This window comes from Microtus pennsylvanicus, chromosome 5 (genome assembly GCF_037038515.1).
Source record: "Microtus pennsylvanicus isolate mMicPen1 chromosome 5, mMicPen1.hap1, whole genome shotgun sequence".
NCBI classification, from domain to species: Eukaryota; Metazoa; Chordata; class Mammalia; order Rodentia; family Cricetidae; genus Microtus; species Microtus pennsylvanicus.
The window spans coordinates 122,951,946-122,967,526 of NC_134583.1; the positions used below are offsets into that span (position 1 = coordinate 122,951,946).

General features: G+C 45.6%; 1 protein-coding gene across 1 annotated transcript in view; it reads right to left on the minus strand.

The window, feature by feature from the left end:
- Positions 1 to 15,581, minus strand: part of Cwf19l1 (CWF19 like cell cycle control factor 1) — a 299,806-nt gene that overhangs the window by 243,986 nt on the left and 40,239 nt on the right. The window lies entirely within an intron of this gene.

A 15,581-nucleotide genomic window follows, 5' to 3' on the forward strand; every position in this document is an offset into this window, starting at 1 on the left:
CAGTGTCTCGGGATCATTGCTCTGAACACAACATGGAATTCTGTCCTGCACTGTAGCTGCGGAAGGTACCAGCATTATGGACGGCTCCTACACATTTCCTTACTTAAAAAAAAAAATACATACTCACGTTCCGTATCTTCATTGTATGTAAATTAACCTTACTTAAGCAAGTGCCTGTCGTATATCATAGGATATATCCGAATCTTTGGTCCAGACGGGGATCTGGACATGTGAAATGTAACAACATTGTATAACAGTAGAAGAAGATTAAACTAGACGGGAGGAAGGAGGATGCAGACAGAGGACCACAGTATCTGCTGGCTGTGCCTCCATTAGGCCTGTCCCCATGCTGGGCCACAGCTGGACATGGCTGGGACACTTCTACCATGCCCCACCCTCCCCACCAAAAAGTGGACTTGATTCTTGAAATTGCTTATTTTAGATTTTTGTTGAAATGAAAGTAAATTCCACTAAAATGTCAGAGCCAAGAAGCGGGGAGTGGGGAGAGTCAGGTCTGTTCTGTTCCCTGATATGTTCTCCATACACAGTATGGGCCTCCTCACCTTGTAAATGGTTTCCAATACATGTTGGTTGAATGAAAGAATGAAATGGAGATTGATATTTATTACTCATAACTTGATTTTGTGGCATGTAACATTTATTCCAATAGACGAACACAGTACCTAAGGTTATAAAGCAGAGACAAGAATCTATTGGATATGCATTAAGACTGGCAGTATATTGCTAGGTGGTGGTGGTGCACGCCTTTAATCCCAGCACTCAGGAGACAGAGGCAGGTGGATCTCTGTGAGTTCGAGACGAGCCTGGTCTACAGAGCAAGTTCCAGGCACAGGCTACAAAGCTACAGAGAAAACTTGTCTTGAAAAACAAACAAACAAAGGTCAAAATTCCATTATGAAGTTATTTCATATGAATTAACACATGTTCCTATAAATAACTCCAACAGAGCTATCAAAACATGGAAACGCAGAAGATGCTGACGCTGTACCTGGTGCCCTTGACTCTCAGGATTGTCACACGTGCTTAGAGCGCCCCTCATAGGAGGAAACACCTAGGACACAAACCAGGAAGGTGGGACCTATTTTTGTTGTGGGATATTTTGATCTCATGCTGACACTCCCAAGACTGCCAAAAAGTTAAAACGTTGAATCAGAGGGCAGAGTTAACATTCAGCTGGCTAGAATTAACCGTAGAGTTTTTGGCCGACCCAGATTAGGATAGAGAGACACAGGAAGGAATAGGGACCGGTTCAGAAAGATTTGCAGGCCTTTTCTGGGCGTGCAGAGAGGCAGAGTCAGCTGATTGTTCTTCCCTGGCTCTTTGGATCTCTCAGGTTCCTACTCCAATGTCTGACCCCCAAGTTTTATTTAATAATAGAACAATACAAGTAACCACTTCCCTTTTTGTTTGTTGTTGCTGTTGTTTTGAGACAGAGTTTCTCTAAGTAGCCCTAGGTGCCCTGGAACTCCCTTTGTAGACCAGGCTGGCCTTGAACTCACAGAGATCCGCCCGCCTCTGGCTCACGAGTGCTGGGATTAAAGGCGTGCGCCACCACAGGTTTAAATCTCTTAATCCTTACTATCACATCTGTCCACCACAAACAGATCTTTGTAGCATTCACAGTTACACAAAACAATGTTCCCAGTTGCCAAAGTCCACTGAAAACATCCTTGCTGTTCCTTCCTTATTCCTTGCTGAAGTTGATCTCTGAACACACCTAATAAGAGGCCTGGAGAATCTGTTCTCTGGGCAGAGGTCCAGCATTCTGAGCTCTTGGACTCGGATGTCTGCTCAGTCCACTCTACCCTCTTCTGAGCCAGCACTTTTGGAGTTGAAGGAATGGCAAGGTGGTGAAATGACTGGACATAAAATGTGCAAAAGAGGGAATTCTCCTGAGTCCCCTTAGACTGGAGAGAGCCTTCAGGGAGCAAAGGAGCCAAGAACTGGCTGCCAGGTGAAGTGGTGCCATGTGCGGGGTGAGGTAGCACAGTGCTCAAGCTCCCAACTATAGGCTTTAGGATCCAGGGCTACTTACAGGTCAGTCTGAGACTCGGAAGGCAGGGGTGTTTTGGTGGTCTGGTTTTCTGTTCTATAATCCCGAAAAGACACATTTTTTTCCTTTCTTTCAAAATGTGTTGATTTATATACTTAATGTATTTTAGTGTGTTTTCCGTATGTATGCCTGTGTACCATGTGAGTGCCTGATAACCGTGGAGACCAGAGGAGAGCCTCCCACCCCCTGGGACTGGATTAACAGGCAATACGGGTACCATGTAGGTGCTGGGAATTGAACCCGAGTCTGTTTTGTTTGTTTGTTTGGTTGGTTTGGTTCGGTTTTTCCAGACAGGGTTTTCCTGTGTAGCCCTTGCTGTCCTGGAACTCACTCTATAGACCAGGCTATGCTCAAACTCACAGAGATCCACCTGCCTCTGCCTCCCAAGTGCTGAGATTAAAGGCGTGTGCCACCACTGCCTGGCGAACCTGAGTTCTCTTGACTATTCTTTAGCCTCTCTGCTGGCTGGCTTCTTTGCGGACACTGGTGTAGTAGTTTTCATGGGTTGCAGAGATATCTGGATGTTTGGGTAAGGGCCTTGCAGAGTCTGCCCGTGAGAGGTGAGCTCCATTGGTCTTCCCAGTCTTGACAGTAATTTTGATCTTTGTTGAAGATGAGGATTAGGCTGGCCTAGGGGAAAGGCTGCAACCCTCCGTTACCTCCATGCAGCCCTCCCACTCAGTTTCCTCCACACACCTTCCTACTTCAGAGGCTCCTAGCCCTGACTCGACGAATGGTCTTCCTGTCAAGGGCTCATAAGAACTTTCTTCCTTTTTGGGGTGGTGGGGGTGGTGGGGGAAGCTGAATCTCAAGTAGCCCAGGCTGTTCATTTTCTCCTCTGAATAAAACATTTTATGCCCATCAAAATCCCAGCAAAATTCTTCAAAGACCTCGAAAGAACAGTACTCAACTTCATTTGGAAAAGCAAAAAACCCAGGATAGCCAAAACAATCCTGGGCAATAAAAAAACTTCTGGAGGCATCACAATCCCTGACTTCAAACTCTACTACAGAGCTACAGTACTGAAAACAGCCTGGTACTGGCATAAGAACAGACAGGAGGACCAATGGAACCAAATAGAAGACCCGAATATCAATCCAAATATCTTTGAACACCTGATCTTTGATAAAGAAGTAAAAAATATCAAATGGAAAAATGAAAGCATATTTAACAAGTGGTGCTGGCATAACTGGATATCAACATGTAGAAAAATGAAAATAGACCCATATCTATCACCATGCACAAAACTCAAGTCCAAATGGATCAAAGACCTCAACATAAAGTCATAGTTGCAGGACTTTGTTGGTCACCTCATTAAGAGGGTCCAAGCTCCAACCCTTCTACCAGCTCAAGAGCTGCTTCAGGCCCCTTTCATGTACATAACCACGCTGGGCAGCAGCTTCTCAGGACAAAGGAGGAGGCTAACTGAATAAGCTCAATACGGATGGAAAAGTACAAGATATCCGGTGAAAACATTTTATTCATGGACAACAGCATGAAAGCAGCCCACTGTGAAGAAGAAAAACCCAAAACTACACATCCCAGAGGGCTTTTTCCCACCCCCCAAGTCCTCACAACAGTGTCAGGCAGGCAGCATAGCCTCTCTGATTACAAAGAAGGAGGAATTGGGCCCCAGAGACTTCTTCATATAAAAGGGAAATTTGGGGGCCAGGTCTCATGGGACTGAGAGGCAGTCATAAGACAAAGGTTCCTTTCACTTAAAAGAGTCTAGGAATTATTTTTCTTAGTTTTTCCATTTTTATTTACATATTTTGTGTGTGTTTAGAGAAAGGTATGCTACAGATGGGACTCAGGACATCAGGCTTGGAGGCAGGAGACTTACCCTCTCTCCAGCTGATTCTTGAATTTCAACACTTTAAGGAAAAAGAAAAACAAAGGAAGAAAGAAAAAAAAAGACCTTTTTAACATAGGGGTCTGGCTGAGGTCACATCTCACAATCCTAGGAAGAGGATTGATCAACAACATTGTTCTCTAATACTCGGCTGCTGAGAATGAGACGCCATAGACACCTGAGGCCAAAGATAACTGAAGGATCACTTCAGAGGGTTAGACAGCCTGAGGGAGGCCTGACAGAACCAGGGGTCTGGGGTCTTTCCTCACAGCAGCAGGAGAGTAAGAGAGCTCTGACAGAAACACAGGTCTCACGGGAACTGGGGGGGCGGGGGGGGGGGGGCGGGAGGGGCGGCAGCTCCCTCAGCCCTGCTCAGCTGCAGCTCTGCCCCTGCCCAGCACCAGCCTGTCCCCACTGAGTCTCAGAGCCTGCACCAGCTGAAGGGACCCTCATCCCTGGCATTCCAGTGTCCTGGAACTCTTTTCCTCTCAGCCCAGTGACTGAGAGAAATGTGTGCCTCATCTTCAACACTGTCCTCACCCGGAGAAAGGCCAGCTCCTGCCTGTTTCCTCTGGCTCTCCTGGAAGCTAAACCCAGGGTTGTAAAGGAGTGTTTTGTGAACTCAGGAAAGGAAGGAAGAAACACTGTGGTTGTTATGCAAATGTATTCCCAGGGACCTCTTCTTCCTGTTACCCACCTTGGCCCTAAACTGAAATTTCCCCCTGAAGGAGGTCAAAGGGTCCTTGCAGGAATGCAGTTCCTGGCCTCTGCTTCTCCTCAGGGAGGGAGCATCACTCTGAGGGGCTCTGCATGTCCACCTGCCTGGAGATGTTGATTCCAAACTCAGCTTGCACACCTGTGTCCAGGTGACCTGGCGACTCAGGGGACAACAGAGACTCTGATATGCCTTTGTGTCTGTCCCATGCTAACCTTGAACCTGAGAGAGATGGGGGGCCTTATACAGGGCATGGACATGTCAACCTGGAGAGATTTCCATTGAAGTTTCTCTCTGTAGCTTTCTGATCCTGTCCGTGTAGATGATAACATTAGGTGGAACTGTACACAAAGCTATGGAATACATCCCGACTCTGTGTAGACCTGGAGTTAAGAGGGGGCACTTGCAGCTGTTATGCCCAAATCCATGAAGGTGAAGTCTCCCAATCTATTCATGGGTAATTTTAAAGAAACCATAAGGCATAATTCCATTTTAAATTTTGGATTGCCATTTTGCTAGAGTAAAAAAAACAAAAAAACAAAAAACCGAATGCCACATGAATTCACCACCATCTTGATTAGAGGTGACCACGTGGAGTGGAGTGGGGCCTAACAGATCTCCAGGATAGATTTGTGCATGATGACTCATGTCCCTTTCTAAAAGCAATTTCTAAAAAATTTAAAGTGTTAAAGCTGCATCTCAATGTCAGTGCCAGGTGATAGTCACCAGAAGCAGCAGCTACAGTGAAAGGAACAGGCTAAGATGTAAAAGACAGGCTATGTATATGCTGTCCAGGGTGGGACCAAAGGAGTACTTTATTTTAATTTTTTAGAAAAATTTTAAATAAATTTATAAGGCTGTGACACATCTGTGCTATAAAATGTTTTATATTGTTAACATTTAAACTTAAAAAAAGGCTCTTTGCTTTTTTTACATACGGGACTCGGTCTCTTTGTTGGCTTTTGGGGGACTTCGCAGATTTGGGCATAACACAGCAAGCAGAGTGGCGCACCAAATAGACCTCTGAGTTCGAGGTCAGCCTGTTCTAGAAAGCTGGTTCTAGGACAGCCAGAGCAGTTACACACACACACACACACACACACACACACACACACACACACACACCATATCACACACACACACACAACACATACACACACACACCATATCTCACACACACACACACACACCATATCACACACATACCATATCACACACACCATATCACACACACACACACAAAACATATACACACACACCATATCACACACACACACACACCATATCACACACATACCATATCACACACACACACACACATATACACACGCACAAAACATGTCTTGACAAACAGGAAGGGGGCATACGCATCCCATAAAACCCTGGGGCAGAATCTGCCTCCCTGCTCCTATATGAGACTCCTGAACTGTCTCTCCAGCACCAGAAGTTTAAAAACTGGAGGAAGGGGCTGGAGAGATGGCTCAGAGGTTAAGAACACCAACTGCCCTCTCGGAAGTCTTGAGTTCAGTTCTCAGCAACCACATGCTGTTTGGCAACCATCTGTGGTGGGAGGGATCTAATGCCCTTTTCTGCCATACACACATACATACAGACAGAGCATTCACATACATAAAATACATAATAAGCAAAACTTTGGAAAAAATGGAGGGATTTATTTCAATTCTAAAGACTCAGGTGAGAGAAGCAAAAACAGGAGGGGACGAAAAAGATCGCTGAATGAATCACAAATACCTAGATATGAAGAACAGGCATTTTTCCTAAATTTTTAAATTACTGTATTCATAGAGTGTGCCTGTATGTATGTGTGTGCATGCATGCATGTGGGGGATGTGTGTGTGCATGCGTGCATGCATGCATATGTGAACATGCATACCACAATGCATGTGTAGTCAGAGAATAACTTCCAGGACTTAGTTCTTCCCTTCCTCCTTGTTGAGACAGAGTCTTTCCTGTTTCTGCTCTTGTGCCCCCTTTCCAGGTCAGCTGGCCCACAAGCTTCCAGGCAATTCTCTAGTTTCAGCCTTCCATCTAACGGTTGGAGTGCCTGGATTACAGATGTGCGTTGCCCCATCTGGCCTTCTGCCTAGGTTTCAGGGATCAAACTTAGGTCATCAGGCCCGTGTGGCTGGTGCCTTTACCTGCTGGGCCATTTCCCCAGCCAAAGAAGGAGCATTTATTGGCATGAAAGTCTAACAAAAATTCTTGATAATGGAAGCTGTTCTAAACCAAGGCATGATATCATAAACTTTGGGAAAATTGGAAATTATCTAGAGACCGTCTTTCTTTCTTTTCTTTTTTTTTTTTTTTGATTTTTCGAGACAGGGTTTCTCCATAGCTTTTGGTTCCTGTCCTGGAACTAGCTCTTGTAGACCAGGCTGGCCTCGAACTCACAGAGATCGGCCTGCCTCTGCCTCCCGAGTGCTGGGATTAAAGGCGTGCGCCACCAACGCCCGGCTCTAGAGACCGTCTTAAAAAAAAAAACAACAAACCACTCTATTTCAAAGAGATTAATAGAGAACACACACTTAAAAAAAGATTTATTTATTATGTATACAATATTCTGTCTGCATGTATGTCTGCAGGCTAGAAGAAGGCACCAGATCTCATTACAGATGGTTGTGAGTCACCATGTGGTTGCTGGGAATTGAACTCAGGACCTTTGGAAAAACAGCCAATGCTCTTAACCGCTGAGCCATCTCTCCAGCTCTGAGAATGCACATTTGCTACAGATTATGCAAGAAAAAGGAACACAGTGATCCAGGGAAGAAGCCCAAGATACAAAAGAGAAGATGAACAGAGTACCTGGCCAAGTCAGAGCAGAGAAGGTTATGGAAGAGAATACTTGAGGACTTGGAGACTGACAGAATTCCTGATGTGGCCAGATGTATTATAAAGAGAAGATGACAACTGATGGAGAGACTGGATTGAATTTTTGTTAAATATATGGAGAGAACTCAAAAGAAAAAAACAAACAAAAGCTATACTGTCACTACAGTCAACGGACATAAAAGTTTTGTAAGCGAGAAATCACGGGGCTATTGCATGACTGCAGTGTGAACAATATTTACATAGAGTTATATAAACACTGACTATGGACACAGCCAAAGTTACAACATGACGGTGTTGGGAGGGTGGAGAAAGCGAAACTTGCAGGCACACACACATCATAATGGTAACGGCGAAATAGAAAAGACAGTCGAGACTAAGGAGATGGCAGTTCACTGGCTGCTCTTCCGGAGGGCCCAGGTTAGGTTCTCATCACCCCCTTGGCAGCTGACAACCACCTGTAACTCCAGTTCCAGGGGATCTGACACCCTTTTCTGGCCTCCGTGGCACTGAATACACATGGGACACAGACATACATGTAGACAACAACAGTCATACGTATAAAAAGAAGGAGAAGGAGACGACCAGATGGTCCATGTGGTAGAGCACTTGCGTAGCACAGACAAAGCTTTTGGTTCTGAAAGAAAAAAGAAAAGAGAAGAAAGCCTAATTTTTGATGGTTAGATATGAATAAAATAATGTCTATAACATCTAAAAATCAATAACTGGCCATATAAGCACACCACTTAGAAATACTGAGAAAGTGGGGGGTGGGAGCCATGGCTGTAATCGTGGTACTTATAAAGGCAGAAGGATTGTTGAGTTCTTGTAACCTGAGCTGCCTGTGTCCCTGTCTCAAAATCAAACAAACAAAGCAAAAACAAACAAACAAAATAGAAAAGTCTGGGGAAATGGGAGATGTGAGTTCCTGACCAGCCAGGCCTACAACGTGAGATTTGATTTGATTTGATTCAACAGTAAGTTTTAATTATCTTGGCCTCCCAAATGCCCTGGGAGGATTCAGGTGCTCTCAGAGGTCAAGGGTCACAAACTGAAAATGTGCGTGTAGAGTGATTTTCCTAGAGCAAGTGCCTAAGTACTGGATTTAGTACTCAAAGTTAGGTGCTACTGACTCTGTCCAATTACACAGACGCATGGGGTGCATCATTGTGTCTTTGACCCAGTGACACAGATATGAAGTATAATGAGAACTCATATTAAAATCAAAATAATCATAGGCCGTGATATAGCACAGAGAGGTGGAGCATGGGCAAGAACTTGGGCTCCAAACATAGTGCAGAAAATAAAATTAATCATGTGGTCAGGCTGGATGGTGAACACCTGTGACCTACAGTCCCAGCCACTGGGGAGTGTAAGCAGGAATACTGGAATTCAAATTGTCCTTGAGCGCGGAGTGAGTGAGGCTGGAAGACTGTCTGTGGGTGCTGATTGAAGCCCTGACACAGAAACAAGTACATGAAATGAAAGAGGAACTGGGGACGTGGCTGAGTGGTGGAAGGCTCACCTAGCGGGCTCAAGGCCATGTCTGAACCTCAGCAAGATACACACACACTCACACATTCACACACACACACAGTCACACACATCCTCTCTCTCTCTCTCTCTCTCTCTCTCTCTCTCTCTCTCTCTCTCTCTCTCTCTCACACACACACACACACAGAGACACAGAGACAGAGACAGAGGGAGACAGAGAGAGAATGCCAGGACCAGGGCCAGCCAGAGAAAGGACAGTAGACAGTAAAAGAGTAATAGCATCTCTATCACATGCCTACTTAGGAATACAATTACTGTGTCTGTCACCCAGTCTGGTCATGAGCTCATCCGAGTTCCATCATGAAGACAGTTTAGACAGATTTGCTTCAACCCTTCAGATTGTGAAAGAATGGTGGTACTCGGACATCAAAACACACGCCCGCCACCCATCCTACTCACCAAAAACAACAAACAACTCTCGTTGTCTTTGTTTGACTCCAGGGCTTTAATGCACTTCAAATTAGAGTCTTAAAACTAAGGTAAGGTGAGCATCCAAACTGCCTAGGCTCCCCCAATGGGCGGTCCTTGGGCTTCCCACAGGTCAGGGAACCCTGATTGCTCTTCGAGCAGATGAGGGAGGGTGACTTGATCGGGAGATGGGGAGGGAAATGGGAGGCGGTGGCGGGGAGGAGGCAGAAATCCTTAATAAATAAATAAATTAAAAAAAATAAATAAAAAAAAAGAAAGTAAAAAAAATTTTAAAAAAAACTAAGGTAAGATGGCAACACCACGGTCTTGTGACGCGGGAGCTCCTCCCCTCATTGAGGACAAGATGAACAAGGAGTTCAGTGAGGGACAGCTTACACCTCCCAAGGTCTCCTAGGGTAGTAGCTCATTTGTTTCCCCTGGAACTATGTCTAGGTCTTCTACAGCTAGGTAGCCACCAGGTCCTCATTCCAACACAGTCTAACCTCTGGGCCAGTGAGGAAGGGTTACCAGTGTTAGGGCCTAGGAGCCCCTAACAAGCCAGATTCAGCCATTTGTCCTAGCCCTCAGCAGTCCAGTCAAAGACAGAACAGATAGTGAAAAGCAGAAATCTGCTTAATGTTACCATATTGGGAAGAGGAAAAAGAGGTCCGGTACTGATCCCACCCACCCTGCCCATCTTCAGCTTTGAAACATAAGGCATAAGTTTGTTTGTTTTGTCCTGGAACTCAATATACAGACCAGGCTAGCTTCCAACTCAGAGACTGCGTACTTCTGCCTCTTGAGTGCTGGGAATTAAAGGCACACACCACCATATCCAGTAAAAAAATTTTCCTTTTAATTATATATATGTATATATAATTAAAAATATATAAATATATATGGGTGTTTTGCCTGTATGTGAGTCTGTGCACTACATGTGTGCTGTGCCCATAAAGGTCAAAAGAGGGCACTGGGCCCCTTGGACCTGGAGTTACAGATGATTGAATGCCATGTAGGTACTAGGAATTGAACTCACAGAGCTCCCTGGCTCTGCCTCCTGAATGCTGGAATTAAAGGTGTGCATGACCACCGCCCAGCTGAATATTCTTTTCTTTCCTTTTTTTTTTAAATATTTACTTATTTATTATGTATACAATATTCTGTCTGTGTGTATGTCTGCAGGCCAGAAGAGGGCACCAGACCTCATTTTAGATGGTTGTAAGCCACCATGCGGTTGCCGGGAATTGAACTCAGGACCTTTGGAAGAGCAGGCAATGCTCTTAACCACTGAGCCATCTCTCCAGCCCCTCTTTCTTTTTTTTTAAATTTATGTATTTATTATGTATACAGGTTTATGCCTGCATGCCAGAAGAGGACACCAGATCTCATTTCAGATGGTTTCTGAGCCACCATGTGGTTGTTGAGAATTGAACTCAGGACCTCTGGAAGAGCCTGTGCTCTTAACTGCTAAGAAATCTCGCCAGCCTGAATATTCTTAATCTTTTTATTATGTCCCTAGTTTTACTACAACCTCTCTAGATCTTTTCTAGTTCGCTTTCAAATCCCATATCCTGATCGTAGGAGCTCCGGGTAGTATTTCCACACGCATGTAAACTCTCATGTCAGAAACTGAATTCCTATTCCCTTTCCAAATCTGTTTTTGCAGACACCAATTTTAGCTGGGGTGAGCGCTGTCTTTGCGGTCGTTTATAAAAGCCCATCATGTCTCACTTCTCTGCTTTGGGATGCTATTGACTCTGCTCCAAAACTCCTCTCCGAGGCCCTTCCTTCCAATTCCACACTGCTTTTCTTTTTTCTAAGTAATAGCGAGAAACAAAACTATGGGTTCTTCAGGCAGGTAGTCACAGCCTCTCCCCTGCACTTTTCCCCTTCTACCCTCCACTCTCCACTCCTTCGTCTCCGGTGACATCAGCCTGGACTCTGAACACTGGGATGCTGTGCTTTCCTAGTCTGCTCTCCTCCACGACAGGGTCTTTAGTCTGTTTTGACTTGTGAGCGCGGCTGCCTCCTTGATCTGTGCCTGCGCTATGCACGAAAGTACGAATGCATCTTGCCTACAACCTGCGGCTCAGAGCTACCTAGAAGGAAACTTGGATCTGAGCCCACGAGTTCTCCGCCATTCTCCTTCGCGAAGAGGGAGGCCAGAGCCCTAGATGTGACCTCTCTAGGAAGATCTCCAAGGGCTTCGGACTACAAAGCGCGCGCGCACCTCCGGAGCCAGGGTGGCCCAACGGCGCTTCTTGATTGGAGCGGGCACGGCTGCTGATTGGCTGTGCCGGGGTCAGGCGCTGTGGGCCGAGTGAACGCGAGTAACCCCGGGGGCGGTGCTGACCGGGAGTAACCCCGCTAGGCGTCGGCGCCCTGACCGGGCCAGGGCGGGAGGAGGCTAGGGTGTGGGGCTCATTGTCCAACGGCTACCCTAGCTGAGCAGGCGGAGCCTCTGCGTAGAGCGGCTCCCTCTTGGTTCAGGCCACAGCTTCTCTATGGACTCGCCGTCCGACAGGAGGTGCGGCAGATCATGGGGTTAACGAATGGTAGCGGCCTTGTGCCCTAGTGACCCCAATGGGGCGGCTCCTCTTCACACTGTCCTGATCCGTTGGAAAAGTCTTGGCAGAAAGCTTTGACTGGCTGAGACTGAAGTCACTGAAACTGCAGCTTCTCTCACCCTGTACTCCAGGGACAAAGGGCCGGGAGCCTGTGGGGACAGTCTTTTGTATAAGACTGAGGAGGAAAGGGACAGATGAATACGCGTGAAGAATGAAGGGTATCACGCAAACATGGATAGCGAACATTTAAAATGGTTGCCCCGCTGTGGAAAAGCGTAGAAAGTTGCAGATGGAAGCAGATGCGGTGGAGCAGCCTAAAATGTTCTGGAGCTAGAGTTAGTAAGTGCCCGTATGATGACTCTGTGCACCTGTGTGTGGTACGTGCCCCTGTGCATGAGTGCGTAGACGAGCTTGTGTTTTAGGCATGTCTGGAGGCCAGAGGTTGACATCCAGATGACTTCATTGCTTCTCCACCTTAGGCTTTTGAAACAAGGTCTTTCATTGAACTTGGAATTCATTTTTACATAGACTGGTTGGCCAATAAGCCACCTCATCCCTCATCCTCTCTCCCCAAGATCTACGGGTCTCTAGCTGCCAGCACTGAGATAACAGACAGCTATCCCAGTGATTTTTTTTTTTCACCTGGGTTCTGGGAATTCAAACACAGGTCCTCTATATTACCCATTGAGGCATCTTCCCAGCCCATGATTTTTTTTTAATGTAGTTCTATTGATTCATCTTCAGATTACATGTACGTATGAATGCAGATGTGTATTTCTATGCACATATATGAATTAAAGGGATCCTTTTGGTCTGGATTCTCTAGAAAGGGCTAAGAACAGAGCCATGAGCAAGCTTGGATATCTGTGGCCTTCTCCACTCAATTCCCTCATTTCCTTAAGTTGCTCACAGCTCTTTTAAAGCTTGGGGACACAGTCAAGACAGAGGGTTCACATTGGCCTCTCTGAGAGGGTCTTACTTGGATTCAGATCGCTGAACTACACAGTATACTGTGGCTTGAGTGTAGTAGGCTGGGCAGGACACGGGGGAAGGGCAGAGCGGGATCATCAAAAGGGGAGTGTTCTGCCCCAAGGAATCTCAGGAACCTTAGCAGCCTGCAATTAGGGCTTGTGGCATTTGTCCCTAAGGTCAACGCTCAAGAATCAGTACTTTGTCCATAATGTAGAAAGTTAACTATAGGTCAGAGACTAGAACTTTCCCTCCCTGTGACATTTCCCGCAGTTGGTAGCAGAGTTAGAATTTAAAAGAAGATGAGAGATAGATCTTTCCACGATTTTATCCAGTATTATCTGTTTTAGGCGCAGGGAGGCATTTCTTTTTGTTGTTGTTTTTTTCGATATAGGGTTTCTCTGTAGCATTGGAACCTGTCCTGCAACGAGCTCTTGCAGACCAGGCTGATCTCAAACTCACAGAAACCCCCCCCCCCCCCGGGGTCTCGGTCCCAAGTGCTGGGATTAAAGAATTGTGCCACCACTGCCGGTTTGAGGAAGGTGGTTTTCAGGGTTTCACAACCTGCCTGGAGAGTAGAGCATGGTTAGAAAAAGTTCCTGTGGAAAAGCAAAGCGATTCAAGCTGCCACATGGTTGAATGTTAAGGAGAATGAGCTGCATTTCTTCCTGGAAAACAAAGGTTCATTCTGGGTGGCTGGACATGATTTTAGCTTTCCACCACTGCCAGCTGGGGCTGCACCGGCCGGCTCAGAATCATTACTGTGTATCACCAGCAGGTTCTTAGGCCTAAGAGAAATCCAGGCATGCCTTCTCTGTCCTCTCTTCCGGGGGGACAGTGGTGTGTCTCCAGACCACTGCACAAATAATCATGTTCTTCTCTCCAAGGAAACTCGGCCCCATGAATCAAATTTAGGCTTTTATAGCACGTTCTACAGAGACGACGTGCCATCTGGACCACAGCACAAGGTCTGTCTACAGCAAGGCTTTCCCATTGTTATGACCTCCAGTGTGTGGACTTAGACCTTGGCTTCTTCACTCTTCAGAAAGTTAAATTTGTGATTGCACAGTGACCTTCTAACTAGCACGTGCTCTCGAGATTCTACAACCGCTGCACTCTGGTGTGGCAAGACTAACAGTCTGTTTCACAGCTGCTTCTTATGAGTCATAGGGCTCACATCTGTTCCCTTGAAGTTTGAATTGAGAGACTGTACAGACTGGATTTAAATGGAATATTGAGTATTGCCCTTAATCGAGTAGTCTAATCCGCACTCCTTTTTTCTTTTCCTTTTGAGATTATAATTGCATCATTTCTCCCTTCCTTTTTCTCCTTTCAAACCCTCCCATATACCCCTCCTTGCTCTCTTTCAAACTGATGGTATTTTCCCCCATTAACTAATTAATTCCCATACACATATATTCCTAAACATATCCTGCTCGGTATGATGTTACATGTATGCTTATTTTCAGGGCTGACCATTTGGTATTGGATAACCAATTGGTGTGCTCTTCCTTGGGGACGACTGTTTTTTGCTGTTCTCAGCATTCCTTTGTTGTCTGTTGAGTTCTTTGTGTAGGACTGAGGCCTCATTGGTTTTCCCCCATCCATGTTAGCATGTCCATTAGTATCCTTGTTCAGGCGGGAAATCCAAACAAGAGATAATAGAAAGAAAGTAGACAAAGTCAAGGAGATGCCAACAATTCAGCTTCTAGGAGTATACCCAAGAGAAACAGGACACATATTCATGCAAAAATTTATACGTGAATGTTCATAGTTGTGTTATAAAATAGTCAGAAGGTAGGAAAAAACATTTCCATCAATAGATTAATAAACACAATGTAGGGGGATGGAGAGATGGCTCAGTGGTTAAGAGCATTGCCTGCTCTTCCAAAGGTCCTGAGTTCAATTCCCAGCAACCACATGGTGGTTCACAACATCTGTAATGAGGTCTGGTGCCCTCTTCTGGCCTGCAGGCATATACACAGACAGAATATTTCATACATAATAAATAAATAAATACAATGTATTTATAAAATAGAATGGTATCGTTTATAAAAACAATAACATGCAGTTAAATGTGGTGGTGCACACTTTTGATCCTAGCACTCAAATGGTAGAGGCAGGTGAATCTGCAAGTTCCAGAATAACCAGGGCTACACAACAGTGAGACCCCATCTCTAACCCTCCTCACATACCAAAAAATAAAAAAAAGAACAAGGAAATACAGATACATGACAGAGGTGGATCTTGAGCCCAAAGAGTAAGACGTATGCTTCCATTTATAGGAAATGTTCAGGATAGAGACACTTGAATTTTTTTCTCCCATTTTGTAGATTGCTCCCCCACCCTTTGCTCTTTTTTGGATAGCCTGCTGCATCCCAGGCTAGCCTTGAACTCTTTATGCAGGTGAGGATTATCTTGAACTGCTGGTCCTCCTGCCTGTACCTCTTGAGTGCTAGGGTTGTACAGCCTGAGTGCTAAGTAAACAACAACCACGCGTGATTTACGCAGTGCTGCAGATCAAAACAGGGTCTCCTACATCCTAGGCATCTTACCCACGGGGCCACATTTCAGCCGACTGGCTCTCTTTGAAGC